The sequence below is a fragment of the Lissotriton helveticus genome, chromosome 4_1 (genome assembly GCF_964261635.1).
Source record: "Lissotriton helveticus chromosome 4_1, aLisHel1.1, whole genome shotgun sequence".
Lineage (NCBI taxonomy): Eukaryota > Metazoa > Chordata > Amphibia > Caudata > Salamandridae > Lissotriton > Lissotriton helveticus.
Window position 1 is genome coordinate 945,231,383 of NC_136063.1, and position 16,268 is coordinate 945,247,650.

A 16,268-nucleotide genomic window follows, 5' to 3' on the forward strand; every position below is an offset into this window, starting at 1 on the left:
TTATGTATCACTATGGCTTCGCAGAACTTGCATTGCATTGCAGTGGAATTTCGCGGAGTTACGTAAAAACTCCACAAGATTCCATGGAGTTCTACAAGCTGATGGAATTTGGCATGTCCCACTGATCGTACTAATTTTTAGTGCTGGGACCTTGCTCCGCATAATAAAATGCAGAGCGAATAGCACCATGCAACATGCCAGAGGGTTATGATTCTTTCTGCCACTTGACTAGATTTTCTATTCAAGCTGCACCTTTCTCAACATGAACGGTCACAAATTTCAGAGTACTTCCTAAGTAAAGTAAAGACTCAAATTCTATGCAATGATGAAACTCGTTCTCATGACTGCCGAAGGATTTATAGTGTGGTCTACCTGGGAGTCAATATAACCTCTAAGGTGGATAACATTATCTCATCTAATTACGATTCCTGTATTGTATTCAATCAAAAAAGATCGGGCACCCATAAACAATCTTCATTTAACAATAATTAAGCAATGTTATGCTATTAAAATGTTGGTGTTCCCAAAGGTTCTCTACTTCTTTAGGGCAATCATGCTGGATATAGGACATGATTGGTTTAAGAAGTTGGATGGTACCTGCCATAACTTTATCTAAGAATATAAAAGGGTAAGAAGAGCTTTGAAATACATAGCCATGTCATTGGATAGCGGGGGCTGTGCTGTACCTAATTTTAAGTATTATTACTAGCCTGCTATGCTGCAATATATGGAGCTGTTGATAACTGCTTCTTTTGGTATGTATTTTGTCCCAGAGAGGCTGCTGAGTATTTATGAAGTAACCCAGAATAAAAAAGAAAGAGGGTGTTTTCTAAGAATTTTGGAACATAGTTATTGTAAAACATAGGTTAAAAATGAAGGCAGCTGCTCGCAAAAGCTACACATTCTGAGGGGTAAATTGGGCATGGCCGGATATAGCCTTCACACTCTTCTCAGGCACTCTCCCCTGTTTGTCTTTATTTCTTGAAAAATATTGCTTGGTTTGTGAGAAGGCGGGTATATGGAAAATAGAAGATATTTTCTTTGAAGGTCAAATTTGCTTATCTTCGGATCTGCAACAGAAGTATGGATTGCTCAAGCAAAGTTTTTTCAAAGATTTACAAATTAGAGGCCTTTTGTATAAACTTGATGATGGCAGAATTCCATTTGAGCAGAAAGTGGGTGGCGCAAAAATCAAAGCAATATATAACTTCTTTGTTGATCTCAAACTGGATGATTTAAATATCCAACAAGAGAAATGAGATCAAAAGCTAGACAGTGCTCCTGATAACATCCTCGTTCTGGCGGCGGGGGTAGAATCCCACCGCTGCCACCAATGTGAGAAGTTGGCCTGGCATATGATGACCACTATTCTAGTGGGCACCTTGCACCAGTCCAAATGCCCCTTACTGATGGTAGGTTTAGGCAACCTTTATAGAAAGCTATCCTAGTGGTAGCTGTGGATAGCAGCCTTCAGGCTAAGTCTTGAAGGAATGTAAAGCAGCTTGTTTTACCAGTCTATAATCTCATGAATGATCAAATGAAAGAAGAACCACACCAGGTATATATAAAACATATATGTATTTATTCTAAACACAACCCTCTAGTCTCTTTATGAAGCTAGAAGTAAAAGTACAATACAGGAACTTAAATAGCACACAGTAAATTAGCACAGTATACTTTTTATCCTAGGGACCTCTCAAACCATATACTAAGAAAGTGGTATATGTACCGCTCAGAGCATAGAGACAAGGCGGAGGGCCTGTAGAACCGCTGGGGAAACCAGGAACCACCCAGGGTAGGGACACAGGAGACCCACGGGCGACGTATGCAGTGTCTAAACACAGCCACAATTCACCATTGACTTCAAATGAGAAAGTTGAAGTTACAAGTTTAAAGAATAAGGATACTTGGGAGTGGACTACGGTAAACCCCCTTCAGTACTGGACACTTCGAGAGTCAAGATCCACATAAGCACCGAAGTACTCGTGTTACCTCACCCAGGGAATCCGGGTGCATGGGTGTCTTTTCTTGTCGGGTTTCGTCGTTGTTTCCTATGGAGAGCCGCAAAGAAGTGCTGCAGGCGACCAGGTGAAGAATGTCTGGATTGATCCAAGGGTGGATCAGAGATCTGAAGAACCTGAAAGCAGAGGGGACAGAGTCTGGGTCACTAGCCAGTGACCAGGAAGGCGACAAAGAGATGCCAGCCGATGTCGGGTGATTTCAAGTGATGTAGATGAAGCTTGACTCTTCAGCCACAAGGACCAGGAGGCATCGACGACAACCAGGAGCTGGATTCAAGCTGACCCACATCGGATGCCAAGTGCTGCAGCATTGGTATCTGGATTGGACCCAACAAGCCTTGTCAACAGCAATCCACGCAGAATAGAAAGATTGGCTTTGGTGCAGACCAGCAAGGTCTGAGGAACTCACCCATTGGAGGGAAGTCAGGGCATATCTGGGGCAACCAGAAAAGCCCAAGAAACAAAGGATTTACCTTCGTGGGGACCCTCCAGTCAACCGACCAGGGATCGCAAAGGAGTCTCAAGCAGAAATCCCATGAAACACTCGTGGAGTGTAGGCCCACAATCTTCAACGTAAAAGGTGCTCAGGACTTGGACTACAAATAGCCCAATGCACAACTTCAGGAAAGCTCGGGAAGTCAATGCACTAGCAAATGTGCTGGATGTCCAGGAGTTCCGGTCCCACGTCTCTCGGGATGGCTACAGGTCTCAGCTTTGCTGGGGACTCGTGTCAGCCTCGGAGAAGTCTGGAAGTCCATGTCCTGTGTTGCAGATTCTTCGTGATCTGGCAGGAGCCTCAAAAATGCAGACCGGCAAGATGCTTCTTTGGTGGCTGTTTGAACAGGGGAGTCACTCCTTGACCCCAAGGGAGATTTCTTCCGTCTTCCAGTTGAAATGGAATGTCGAAGGTCCAAGATATATGTTTCAGAGTTTTGTCCAGGGTAATCTAAAGTCCTAAGGACAGGGTTCCTATACTTATACTAAGTTTAGGGCTTGGACTAACTTTAAGGTCCCACCTATGGGAGGATCTGGGCAGCGGGTGGTTACAACCCCTCCCCTTTGTCCAGTTTTGCACCAGAGCTGGGGCTGAGTGCCCCAGCAACTGGTTTGAACTGGGAAATGCACGGGGACACCTTGGGTGCCCCAGGCACTGTCTGGAAAGCATTCACTGAATGCACCCACCCTGCCCCAATACACTAAAGCCTGTCTGGGGAGGTGCTGGCACCTCCCTTTGACAGGAAACCTATTGTCCAGGCCTCCCCTGCCGGAGTTTCACCCAGCAGAAGGAGGTCAGACTCGTGTCTGTGGCAGCAGCATCCATTTTGTGATGCTGGGGCTCTTTAAAACTATTATCGGGTATGTAAGTTTGTACATGTCTTCTCCCTCTAGAAGGGTGGAATTCTACCCCCGCCACCAGGACTGGCAGGGTGGTAGGATTCCAAAGTGTTTGACACCAAACACAACATTTTAAATCAACAATGAAATGGTGGCAGTGGAACAAACAGAACAGCCAGCACTTCCGCTTTGTTTGCAATGAAGTTTGTTAATGCCTTTTTCTAAAGCGTGCTCTATGTCTGATACCGTGCCACCCTCAGTAACACCTAATACATTACGGACTTCTCCGAATATATTAATCAATTTACAAACATAGACAGAGCACAGCGCCAAACAAGTACATAGCTGATTGAGCCCAATCAGCAAAATTATTTTAATGCAATATTCATGAAGTGGATTCTGTTCAGTAATCGTTCTTCATTACAGTTGTTCTTAGGTTACAACATTAGATACAGCTACAGCCGACACGTGTTTCGTCGCCATTCGCAACTTTTTCAAGGCTTCTACTAAGATGTGGGCAGAGTTTGCTGATATTAAATGGTTTAAACGGTTCAAAACATCTAAGACCTGGATGTGGTAATACAGATTTAGGAACAGATAGTAGCTCGAAAATGTGAGTCACGTCGGTTTACTTAATTATGAGGCTAAAGTCGTAGAAAAAGCTTCTCTTCTTCGTGATGGACTCAAAGTCAGAAATTAATGAGCGTGAAAGATCGATTTTACACTCTCATAAGTGAATTGGCATCCAACCAAAATGAAATCAAAGTAAAACTGGTTTTGCAACGTAAATGATTAATGGCACGCTCTCATGAGCAAATCGACAGATTGACATTCCCATATTTAGGGGTATTAATTGACGATCTTGGGATTTATTTATTTAATGAGTTTTATATAGTGCTGGCTAGTTCCGTAGGTATCAGAGCGCTTTACATAGGGTTCCACAAAAATTATACAGTACATTAAATTCGGGTAACATCAGTTGCTAGAAAAACATTTCAAGAGCATAGAAGCGAAGAAGGGTAAGGGGCAGAGAAGGGGGTAGGGGAAGATAGGACAGGGAGACAAAGGAATATGTGCCTGAAGACCAGCTGGGTGGGGGATGGCAGGGAGGAATTCCAAAGCCCATGTCCTCTTTAGCTGTCAGGTAGCTCCACCGAGCAACGGCCAGAACGCTAGGTCTCTGTGGGAAAACATTAAAAGAGCAAAGAGGACGGGGGATAAGGAGTATAGGGGGAAAGGGTAGGGTCAAGGGGTAGGAGGGAGAGAATGACGGAGAGACGAGGGAAAGTCTGCCTAAAGTCCGTCTGGGTAGGTGAGGGCAGAGGGGAAGTCCACGGCCCATCTCCTCTATAGCTATCATGTACCTCCACCGGGCATCGGCCAAAAAGCAAGGTCTCCACGGTCACTCGCAGGTTCAGTGACTAGATGGGTAGGCCAGATGGGTGCTATGATTCGAGTTCTGGTTGAAGTCCAGATTTAGTCCCCGAGTAGTAGTACAGGGTGGAAGGGACCACTGAGGCAGCCATCTTGAGGTCATGTAAAGGGTTATGTTCATGGTATTACTTACCACCAGTCTCCACTTAATATTCTCTAAGAGAGGGGGGTGCTTGATGTGCAATGGGGCAATGGTGCTCTACTTCTCTTCTTAGCCTCTGCAAACGTCACTTTAATTAGAGGCTTGCCTCAACCCTCTTACTGCAGGCATCACGTGTGGTGTGTGCAGGAATGCACTCGTGGCTGCATCAAAGGCGAATTCTCCCCCGTATGTGTAAGCACCATACATTACGCTATAATATGGCAGCCAATTTTACCAGAAGCGTAGAGGCACTTTTCAAATTTGTAATGAACTTAGGCTCTGAGCCCATTAGAGAAATGGTACAAGTTTATAAACCAAATGTGTATACTTTGCAACCAAAGGTTATGCAAAATTGAGGATCACCCTATCTTACAGGCATTCGAAAATACATACCTTAAAAACTCTTTGGTCGTGCCTCAAAGCACTGTAACCCTTATTTGCAACTCAGAACTTGGGCTAGACTGGATATGTTATTACCCCAAACTTAGCCCCCTCCCTTTAGCTGTGGATCTCTATCTGGACCAAACCCAAAACAAGTTTTAACCATACTGTACTATCGAACTGTGTGAACTTGAATACAGAGTTGGAAATTCCCTGGTTGCCCTACATAGATCAATTCTTGATAGATTACACAAGCCAGAACTATACTACAATCAAGGGCCCTTTTACCTCCTATTAAACACACCCTGAAAGAGTGCTACTAGTTTGGGAACAGATATGCCAGGGACCATCCCAAATGTTTGAAAATCAAGGTACTACAGCATAGCCTATTGAAATGCAGGCCAGCCTTGGAATTATACCTCTTCTGGGTTGCTAATAACTATCATAGGATTCTCCTAACTAGATTGGATTATGCACATTGCACTTTTTGATTGTTTCTCCTGAACCAGTTTTGTATGCTTGGAGTTTGATAAAATGTACATCTGATGACCATTTATCAAAGTCCACTTTGCATTATTTGATATTTTGCAAGTACTACATTGACCTAAGCAAACGCTAACTATTACCCCTTTTAAGGTAGGCCAATATAAGACAATGTAGGTGGGCCATGCTATATTTACAGTCATTGTCACCAATTAATACCTCTATGATGGCAACCAACTATATATGGCACACAATTAGCCAAAGGAAAACACTGGGAATCATTGCTCGTTAATTTATGTAGCTGGATTATGTTTTTTATTTCTTATGAGTGATGTATTGTAAATACATTACAGTAAACTATTAACTTGTTATGATTCTCAGTAATTTATTAACTGATTTTAACTAATACTAGAATATGTTTTGCCCGATGTACCGTTCTGGTAGATATTATTAATTGATGATGTATATCTCATTTGTTTAATACTATGTAGGTATCTTTTACGGCCTTCTCTTTTGGCAGAATAAAGAATAGATTGATTATGAATTTGAATACTCAAGTTTACATAATGTCTAAGCTGATGGCATTGGGGGTAGATGTTCAGTTTAGTGAGGATAGACATACATTATTTCCTATGTTTGTTGACATGGCAGCAGTGCAAATTTGTATTACAGCAGCATGGCTGCATTCAGAGCCTTCCTTGTTTCACTAATGGCTATCTAGACAGTTGATTATGTATTATGTAAAGAAGAGTTTATATCAATGTAAAGGTAGGGGGCCAGGGCAAAGGGAATTGTTGTCTGGTTGCCAGTTGTCAATTGGCTAGATACTCTCTAACATCTCTTGCACCAGAAGAAGTCCTGGTTAATATGGTATTGTGGTTAGGAGCTTCATGCTAACCCTTGGGTCTCCCTCAAGTAAATGGCACTGCTCTTCTCACTGTTTTCTTTAGGTATTTGCTATGTCCCCATATGTCTACTATTGTCTTGATCATTGTAACACAACTGTAATTGGTATTGCTGTATCACATGTCAATAAAAATATATTTTTATATGTGTTTATATTTCATGGGCAAATCACTGGCTAACAAATTTAGTGTTTGTTGAATATTGGATGAAGTATGTATTATTCATCTTTCTAATGATGGAAAATGTTTGGTTGGTTTTTCTGTTCTTTTTTTTTAAATGTCCGCCTCATTAAATAATTAATTAAAAATAAAGATGGAATTTGAGCCAACATCACTGGGCCTGTAAGAATATAATTGCATTTCTGGTTAAGTATCACACTTAATATGACAAACACATAAACTAGTAACTGTTATGTTGAATACCCAAGTCATTGTCATGACAAAACATATATAATGAATGAATACAATGTGATGTTTTCCTATAGGTTCTGTATCGATCCCCCTATTCCTGACCCTGTTCTGGTTAACAAGTTAACTAGCAGCCATCCCATGATGCAGAAACCGTTATCTGATTAAGCCACACCACGGCACAGGAACGTGTTATCTGATTAGGTCATAACGCTTGCCATCTAATTAGACAAGCGATATTCCTCCAGCCCCTGATAAGGCATACGGAGTTCTCAAAACAAATCAAACCTATGACAACCTGGGAAAAACCCTGCCGCCATTGTTTTGATTTCATCGAGAACTTCAGCAAAAGAATGTGCTAACGACCAAGTCGTATGACATCCTTATTGACGTATCTATGTCCATCCTTACGTCAATCTCGGCACCTTACAGGTATAAATATTACCGGTATTGCCTTAAGCAAAGACACGCGGTGGTGACGAGATCGGAGCAGCCAGACTTGCCGAAGCCCAGAGCAGAGCAGACCCCGCTGGCGCAGCCCCGCCTTCCTGACGCGCTGAGAACGAGACGCTGATTTCTCCTGCCGAGAAATCCAGCTCCGGCGCTTCCGAGCAGCCCTCGCAGGCAGCTTGGAATATCGAGACCAGAGACGAGAGATACCATCCCTCATTCATCCTAGATTCCAGGTACAGAACTGAATAACCCCTTGCAGAGAATTCTTGAGTCAGTCACTTGGCAAAACAAACTTAACTTAAACTGCTACTTTCTATTCCCGCCCACGTATTAGGCTTAGGTCAGGTACACTGGGGTAGGCGTAGTTAGAAACACCAGTTGAGTACGATTAGTCAAATGTATATATGTATGTATCTATTTTATCCATTTTAAAACACCTTATGGCTTAGAAACCATATAAATGTTTTTACAGTATTATTTTATACTTCTGCTTTTATTGTATGCACTTTACTTAACCATAATTATTGCGATAATATCCATCCATTTCTCTTGTATGAGAAAAGAGACTGATCAATAAATCTTTTATTGAACACGCCCGTCTCTTCCTTTTCTCTACAATATGGTGAGACTAAGAATGCACGTACTGACTGAGTAAAATAAGTTGTCTTTTGTTTTCACACGACTCTAGAGATACACTCTTGATTAGGGGAGAGCAAAGTTGTCATGTTCTATGGTTGTCAGAAACTAAATCCCTTCTTGTCTATCCAGGGAGGTTCAACTCCTCCTTGCCTATTCGAGAAAGTTTCTAGTGAACTCTGAGCTAGCTGGCAAACTCAAAACTTTAAGTCTAATATCGACAATAGAAGACCTAGTTAACGTCTGGTCTAGGCCTATACTATTGAAGGTATTATTCCAATGCGCAGAGCCTATTGGGATAATAGGAACTACACTACATGGCGCCCAAACGTTTGGAAAGGCGATAAAACTAACGCAAGACATTAGAGTAACTCAGTCGTGCTTTTTCACTCAGACCCCTTTTTTCCCATAATACTCCAAAGACGTCTGGAGTGGGTGAAAGGTCATATCCGCCAAACCTCGCAGGAGGAAACTCCTATGTATGGTTCTTGGTTTAGTCAACGTTGAAGGATACACTGTTCCAAAATATTGTGCATTTAATCTTTGTTTCCATACGAAACCTGATCTGCAAACAAACGGTAAAACCTTCCTGTCGGTAAAATGGTAGACAGTGATGATGAAAGAGAAGCAGTTAGAATAGCAGCTGAACTCGTAGCAGCTGAAACTACTATGAAAGCAGCAGACCCGGAGATAATACTCATCCCGGTCAACATAAGAAAATCTATAACTTTAAAACTTATAGAAAATGGACTGACACCTAGAGGTGGCACAGTCATATTCGTAATTGAGGCACACGAATATCGGCAGACAGAGGTATTCTATTCATGGATACACTTTCCAGCAGCAAACGCTGTAACAAAGCTCTTCCACTATTACAAAACAGAGGATCCTCCTAATGAGTACACTCCTTTCGAGGAGGTGGAAGTACCACTTAAATTTCAAGAGCACCTGCTCTTGTTTAATGGCGCCCTAAAACATAATAATCACATCACCAGGCTCGGTCCATTAGGTAGACCAGGAGCAACGTGGCCGGTCCTAGCCGGATACACACCACATCCAGACATCGACGTGATGCCTGCAGCAGATCTTTTAATACAACTAAAACAATTAATAAAAAAACATAGACAATTAGTCCAATATGTAATGCGGACTTCAACAATCCAACCAGCAATTAAAATTCCACAGCTGACCCCTCATCAGGGGAACACAAATAAAATTACACCACAGAACATACAGTCCTGCCTAGGTAAAGTACCAGCTAAACGGGAACAAATACCATTCTGGTTAGCACAAAAAATCACCCAAATAGAGGCGGTGTTTCCAGACACCACCCCGTTAGAAAAACACAGGATTCTGACTATCTGTCTTTCAATGGGAATCGCACCACACGTGGAGGACTGTGACACTTGGGGTACAGTCTTTGCTTCCATTTACACAAAAACGCATGGTGTTCCATCCATCTCGGTAATACCAGATGTGCTAAAACAAATTCAAGATGAATACGGTCCAGAACCCGCTTTAACTCTTGGTATGAAATTACTGAAAGACTTCAAGCAGGTCTCGGCTATATTACTAGCCAATATAAAGGGAGAAGCAGCAAACGTGGCGATCCGCCAGAGGTTAAAAGAAACCGATATAGCAGACCAACCAGCTGAAATTGCCAGAATTATAGAAAAATCCTATGAGGAACTAGGTAGAGATAGTTTAGGTGGAATACCAGTAAAACCCCGACTGATTGAAAGTCCTGAAAAAATATTTTTTAATAATAATTTAACATCACAAAAAAAGAGCTGGGATGGAAACAAACAATCCAATCCTAAAGAAAAGAAATTCCAGTCCAGAGGAAGGTCTCCTCGGCGGAGAGAAAGATCTCCAAACCAAGGACACAGGTCTCCCCAAAGTGAGCCCTCTGGGAAAAGATACAACCTTAGAAATAGGGATAATATTAAGAAGCCTGATAGATATCAAGAAATTGATACACGCCCCTCTCAATCTTTTCAGACTTACTCGCAGAAATCGGAAAGAAGAGGACGATCAGAACAAAGAGAAGAGCACGCCAAGTCCAAAGACAAGGAACCTGCTCATCTAAAAAAGAAATTACAATTTCCAAAAAAGAAGGTAGCCAGTATTAAAGTAGTTAACAATGCCGAGAATACTGAGGACACAACTGAAAAACGGAGAATGGGCTCAGACAATGCTAGACAGCGCAGCAGAAGTGGCATAGCTCGCAAAGTCCTTATGAATCATCTGGAGACAGTGGACACAAATGAATATCTTCAAGTGGAAACTGCAGACACCAGAGTTAGCAAACCTCACAAAATATATGAAATAACTTTACGTATAGAAGGGGATAAGATTAGAAAAATAAGGGGACTATTTGGGGATAATCTCTCCAAGGGCTATGACATCCTTCTAGCTGAAAAAGACTGGCCACCAGAGTTTGTCAGGGACTGCCCTCATGGCGAAGAAATAATTATGCCTGCCTTCTCAAATCATATCCCAATTCATAAAAAATACACACTTGCCAGAAAGTGGGCAGTAGCTCAAGCTCCTGCTTTATATAAAAATCACGTAGGATGGGATGAGGACTCTCCTCCTCACAAAATCCAGTTAAAAACACAACCTACTGCACAAAGACAGTACCCAATTAAGCAAGAAGCTAAAAAACAGGTAAAAGAAATCCTAGATCAATTAGAATACCAGGGGGTGATTGAAACTTGCACCTCACAAATGAACAACCCTTTGTTTCCGGTCTCCAAACCAGACAATTCATATCGTCTAGTTTTGGATTACAGACACCTTAACTCATGTTGCAAAACTTTTGCAGTGCAAAACTCGCATAGTGCTGCACTAATGAATAACATAGTGCGCAAAAAATACAAAACAACATTAGACATCTCTAATGGATTCCTTTGTCAAAATATAGCACCAGAGATCAGATATTTGTCCGCGTTCTCAATAAATGGCACTCAAAAACAATTCTGTCGGTTAGCCCAGGGGTACAAGAACAGCCCAGGAGTATTCTCAGCGAGAGTAACAGAATTACTACAAACATATGATGACGAAGCATTATCTTATGTCGATGACATATACCTAACAGATGATGACTTGGATACTCACTTGAAGAGAGTGAACACCATAATACTTGGGTTCGCAGCAGAGGGTTACAAATTCAACTTTAAAAAATCCAGAATTGCCCATCTAACAGTCCTGTTCTTAGGATATGAATTATCAAGTGAAGGCAAAAGCCTGGCTGATAATTTCCTAGAGAAATGTGCCGTACTCCAAGCACCTAGAACACTAAAAAACCTACAGTCAATTCTAGGCTTCCTAAATTTCGGAAGAACATACATTGCAAATTACGCAGAAAGGGTCAAACCCCTTTATGATCTAATAAAACCAGATTTTAAAAGAACCAATTGGACTCAAATACACACAGAAATGTTGAGATCCTTACAAACAGACATGTTAATTAAAACAAAATTAGAAACACGTGATAACACACGCAATCTTGTGATTCGAGTCATCCCAGGAAGATGCGGATTCACATACCTGACCTCTAATGAGGGAGAAAAGGTACCAATTGCATTCAAATCACACTTGTACACAGAAGCTGAAAAGAAGTTCAGCATTAAAGAAAACATTGTTCATGCAGTTCAAACCACAATAGCTAGAGAAAAAGATAAAGCTGACGGTAGACGTATCACAGTCAGAACAGCAGAATCAGCCTTTGAGGCATTAACAACACCGTGTAATTTACCAACAACAGCATTGAATCCGGAATGGATACAATGGGTGAATTCCATTACAATGGACAAAGTAAACTACTACTTTGATCCAGAACTAGAGGAACTAAAAAATCTAGAATATGAAAGAACATTCCCTCTGCCAATCGACATTCTGCCCTTACGACAATACGCTTGTGTAATCTATACAGACCGACATGCTCAACCCTCCGTTTGGGGAGAACAAGCATACAACCCCACATGTGAGATTACAAAAGAAGTGTGGCGCGGAGGTAAACTAAGACCTCTATTAACAAAAACACACTCAGTAGAAACTAATTCAGAACAACAGACTGAAATAATAGCATTGAAAATGGCGCTAGATAATGCGGATCGCAAATTCCCGACACTTATAGTGTCCGATTCATATTACTGCGTCAAATCATATAACAACGATTTGCAGACATGGATTCGAAATGGTTACAAAGATGACACAGGTGCAACAATAAAGCAAAAACTGCTTTGGGAACAAATAGTTCTGTTACAAAAAGAACTACCAAAGACTCACGTGACACACTCACTGAGTCATCAGCGTGATGGCGTTCACGTTGCAGGGAATTCATTGGCTGAGACAGCCACAGCGGTAGCAACTAAATCGGCTTCCGTAGCTAGAAAAAAGCGTACAGTAAAATACATTGACGGTGAAACAGTGCTGGCGGTGAAAACGTCATCAAAAGGCGACTGCTCAGCGCTACCGATCAACTATCCACTCAATTATACATACATAATCGATGCAAACTCCGTCCCTTTTGCTCGAATCCCTGGAGTGGGGGATAGAATAATTCCAAACACGGACAGGAGAGGCTTGTTAATCGCAGACGCACATATGGGCGAGGGTCTCAGACACCTCAAACTAAAAGATTCTCTGGAAGAATTACAATCAGTGTACTGGTGGCCAGGCATGAGCCTGCAGCATCACATCTTTGTAAAAAAATGCCCGGACTGCAACAGAGATCGCAGTGGCGAGAGAAACGGTATACTACCGTGGCGTTTCACTCCAGAAAGGATCAACAGTAAAAAGCAAAGCGTCCGATTAACATATACAGGCTAGTTTCCACTTATAATGTAGATCCCCAGCACTCGGCTGACGTCTGGACTGTTATACAAAGATTTGCGAGTCTAAATGGCATATACGCTAGGAGCATGCTACGTTTGACCAATGTTTTCACTTTAGCCCTCAAGCCTGTGGGGAAACATGGCCAAATGAGCATAGCACAGCGGGATTCTTCTCACTTCCTTCCTGAGGGATACGGGATGGTGTAAAGAAAAAACCAAGGCATAAAGCTATCCATAACGGAAAGGATATTAGGTTCGGGAGTTGGGTGGGTCAAACATCTAATAAGTGTCCAACGTAGTCTAAATAACCTGCCAAGAAATTCTCTGAAGGGATTCAGTCCGTACGAATTATTGTTTGGAACTAGGATGTTAGTCTTAGATCTCGACAGTCAGACTTCAGTGGTGAAGGAAAAAAACTTTGATATCAAAGATCGTTTGGCTATTTTGCAGGACTTAAACGAAACAAGAAAAGACCTGAGCAATATAAAGTTGAAACAGCAGCCAACAACCACTGAAGAACCACCACCTGTCCCAGCAAGACCTGTCTGGATTCCAAAAGTCGGGGATCTAGTCAGAGAAAAGATCGCGGTAAAGAAGGAATTTGGGCCTTCTTACAGAAAAGCAGTTCCTGTCTTGTCTATCAACGGGACAAGATCAGTTGTACTACCGCCGCTTGCTGGTAAAAAGGAGAACCGAGTTGTATCCATCGACCTGGTAAAACCACAATCATGTGGCCGATAACAAACAGTAGGCCTAGTGAACTCCCGATAAGTAGTAGAACACCAAGATTTGCTACAAATACAGAGGTCCAAACTAAGAGGCTAATCACATTCGAAACGCCTACAGAAGAACAACAAGGACTGTGCAACAATGCAATGGAACTTAAACCTCTGAAAACCCAAATAAAAACATTTAGTAGAGACACACCAACATACAATGAAGTAACAAACGAATATGCAAGAAACAGTAATCCTGAAGCAATTGGAACAATTGACAGAACTGCATCCGGCTACTTCATAAACTTCGATGATTCCTCTGAAAACCTAAGTGAATCAAAAACACAGCCATCAACAAAAACCTTTAAAGATAAAGCTAAAAAACTTTTGAAACAACTGAAAGAAACATATCTAATTTCTCCCTGGATTGAATTTTGGGTGGGTTTTGGTGCATTTATCCTCATACTTTGGCTCATCATGGTACTAACTTTGGGACGCTTCATTGAGGGAAAATATGCTAAAATGGACACAGCAAGTCAGAAAATCAACTTGATCCTCAAGCCACACACATCTTCACACGTCGAGAAAAGAGAACTTTCTTCAGTCAACTTCACAGCCAATCCTATACCGGGTGGGGTAGCATGGGACAATACTGACTACGAAATTTATGGTCCGGTTGAGATCCTGAAATATCCACACCAAATCAAGATCTCATTGAGTGACTTTGTAAAACCAAGCTCATTTGCTGATGATTGGGACATTGAAAGTATAAATAATATGATATCTGACTTAGTGATGTCTGCTAAATTTACCAAACATGATTATTTGCAGGGTTCGACTAATTATGATAGTATGTACTGTTACAACCACTATGGTAACCATTTTCTACATAAATCTGCACAACCTAGAAATGTTTTAAATTATAATCAATGGGAACATTGTGCAACCCCTCCAAAAGGAAGCTCAAGAACCTTTTATGACAAATATTCATACTTTTCAGGGTTCATCACAAGTAATGCTGAAACATTTTATTTCAAATTGTCAAATAAGACAGGGACAAAGACCATGATAACAAACACGACATTTATATATTCAGACTCATTTTTTGAACAAATGAATACTTTTGGTTTTGATTATTGGGACAAAAATGTTGAAGTGAAAAGTGTTTGGGGTACAAAAGAATGGCAAGTACAAGGTATAGAATCATTGTTTAGAGCCTGCATGATCCCAGAACAAATTATATTTTTGAATGACACTGTTCAACAAACTACCTGTCTTGGCCTAGCCAAAATCAAAGATTTAAATAAACCGTCTATTCCAAAGCCAACTATGAACAGCAATAGCTCTACAGATGAAGAGATAGACGTAAACTATGTATTAAACCAAAACAGAACACATCCTGATTGGAAACAGTGGTTGATCTGGCCCACAGATACTAATAACTGCCAAGACAGATTCCTGAACAAAACACAGGGGTTCACATTGACCAGGCCAGACCCTAGATATTCCCAAAGACAACACCCAGGGATAATAACCACCTACAGTGTGGGCAAACTCTGCCTTCAATGGCTACAAACTTCCACACTGGCAGAAATTAAGCAACACCTAACTTTACTTACTGATGGTGCTGACTTGCGTGATTTCATTATGGGACCGCGCAAACAGCGTCAGAAACGTTTCATAGCAGCCTCTGTATATGCAGCTTACAACGAGGCCTGGAAGGTGACTCAAATTGAGACAGCAGAAAGTATACGGGAAATTGACCGTATTAATTTGGAAAAATCACTTTCTGTAGTGGACAATGGGTTAATGACTCTGTCCTCCAGAATTTTTTCTTTGGACAGCATTGTGTCTTCAGCAATCGACATAATATCGCAAGACTTACTGTTGTTACAACACGGTCAGTCTCAATTGCGTTCTATTGTACAGCTTGGCTGGACGTTACAAAATCTGCTATCAGGCGATGTGCCTTGGCGTTTAATCAACACAACGTCACTATTCAATATCTTTAACCTTACTGATAAACAAATCAGTATGGCACAGAAGGGTGCTGATTATACAATCCTGAGCATTGAGAAACTCGAGAGATTACCAGTGACAATGTCAGAACGACCTGTCAGTGAATGGATAATACATGGGATAATTAATATTCCAATATCAACCTTCAGGTTTCATTACTGCCAAAAATATATACAGGCTGGCATGTACGAAAAATTGGGAAAAGGGTACATTAAGACAACATGGAACTTGCCCTATTCACATGCATGTGTCAGTAATAAAGGACAGAAAGTGTTTCTTAGTGGCAATAATTGTGCGATGTCACTAAGCGGTACACTTCTGTGTAATGGAATTAGTTTGCATGGAGCCTGTGAAGGGAACTCAAATAACCTTTCATGTCACCAGCTAGGCGCACCTGCAACAGGAATAGAACCATTTTTTCAAAGACTCTATAATGGGAGTTACATTCTAATTGTGGATCGCAGATGTTGTAGTCTTATGCCTGGGACTCCTTA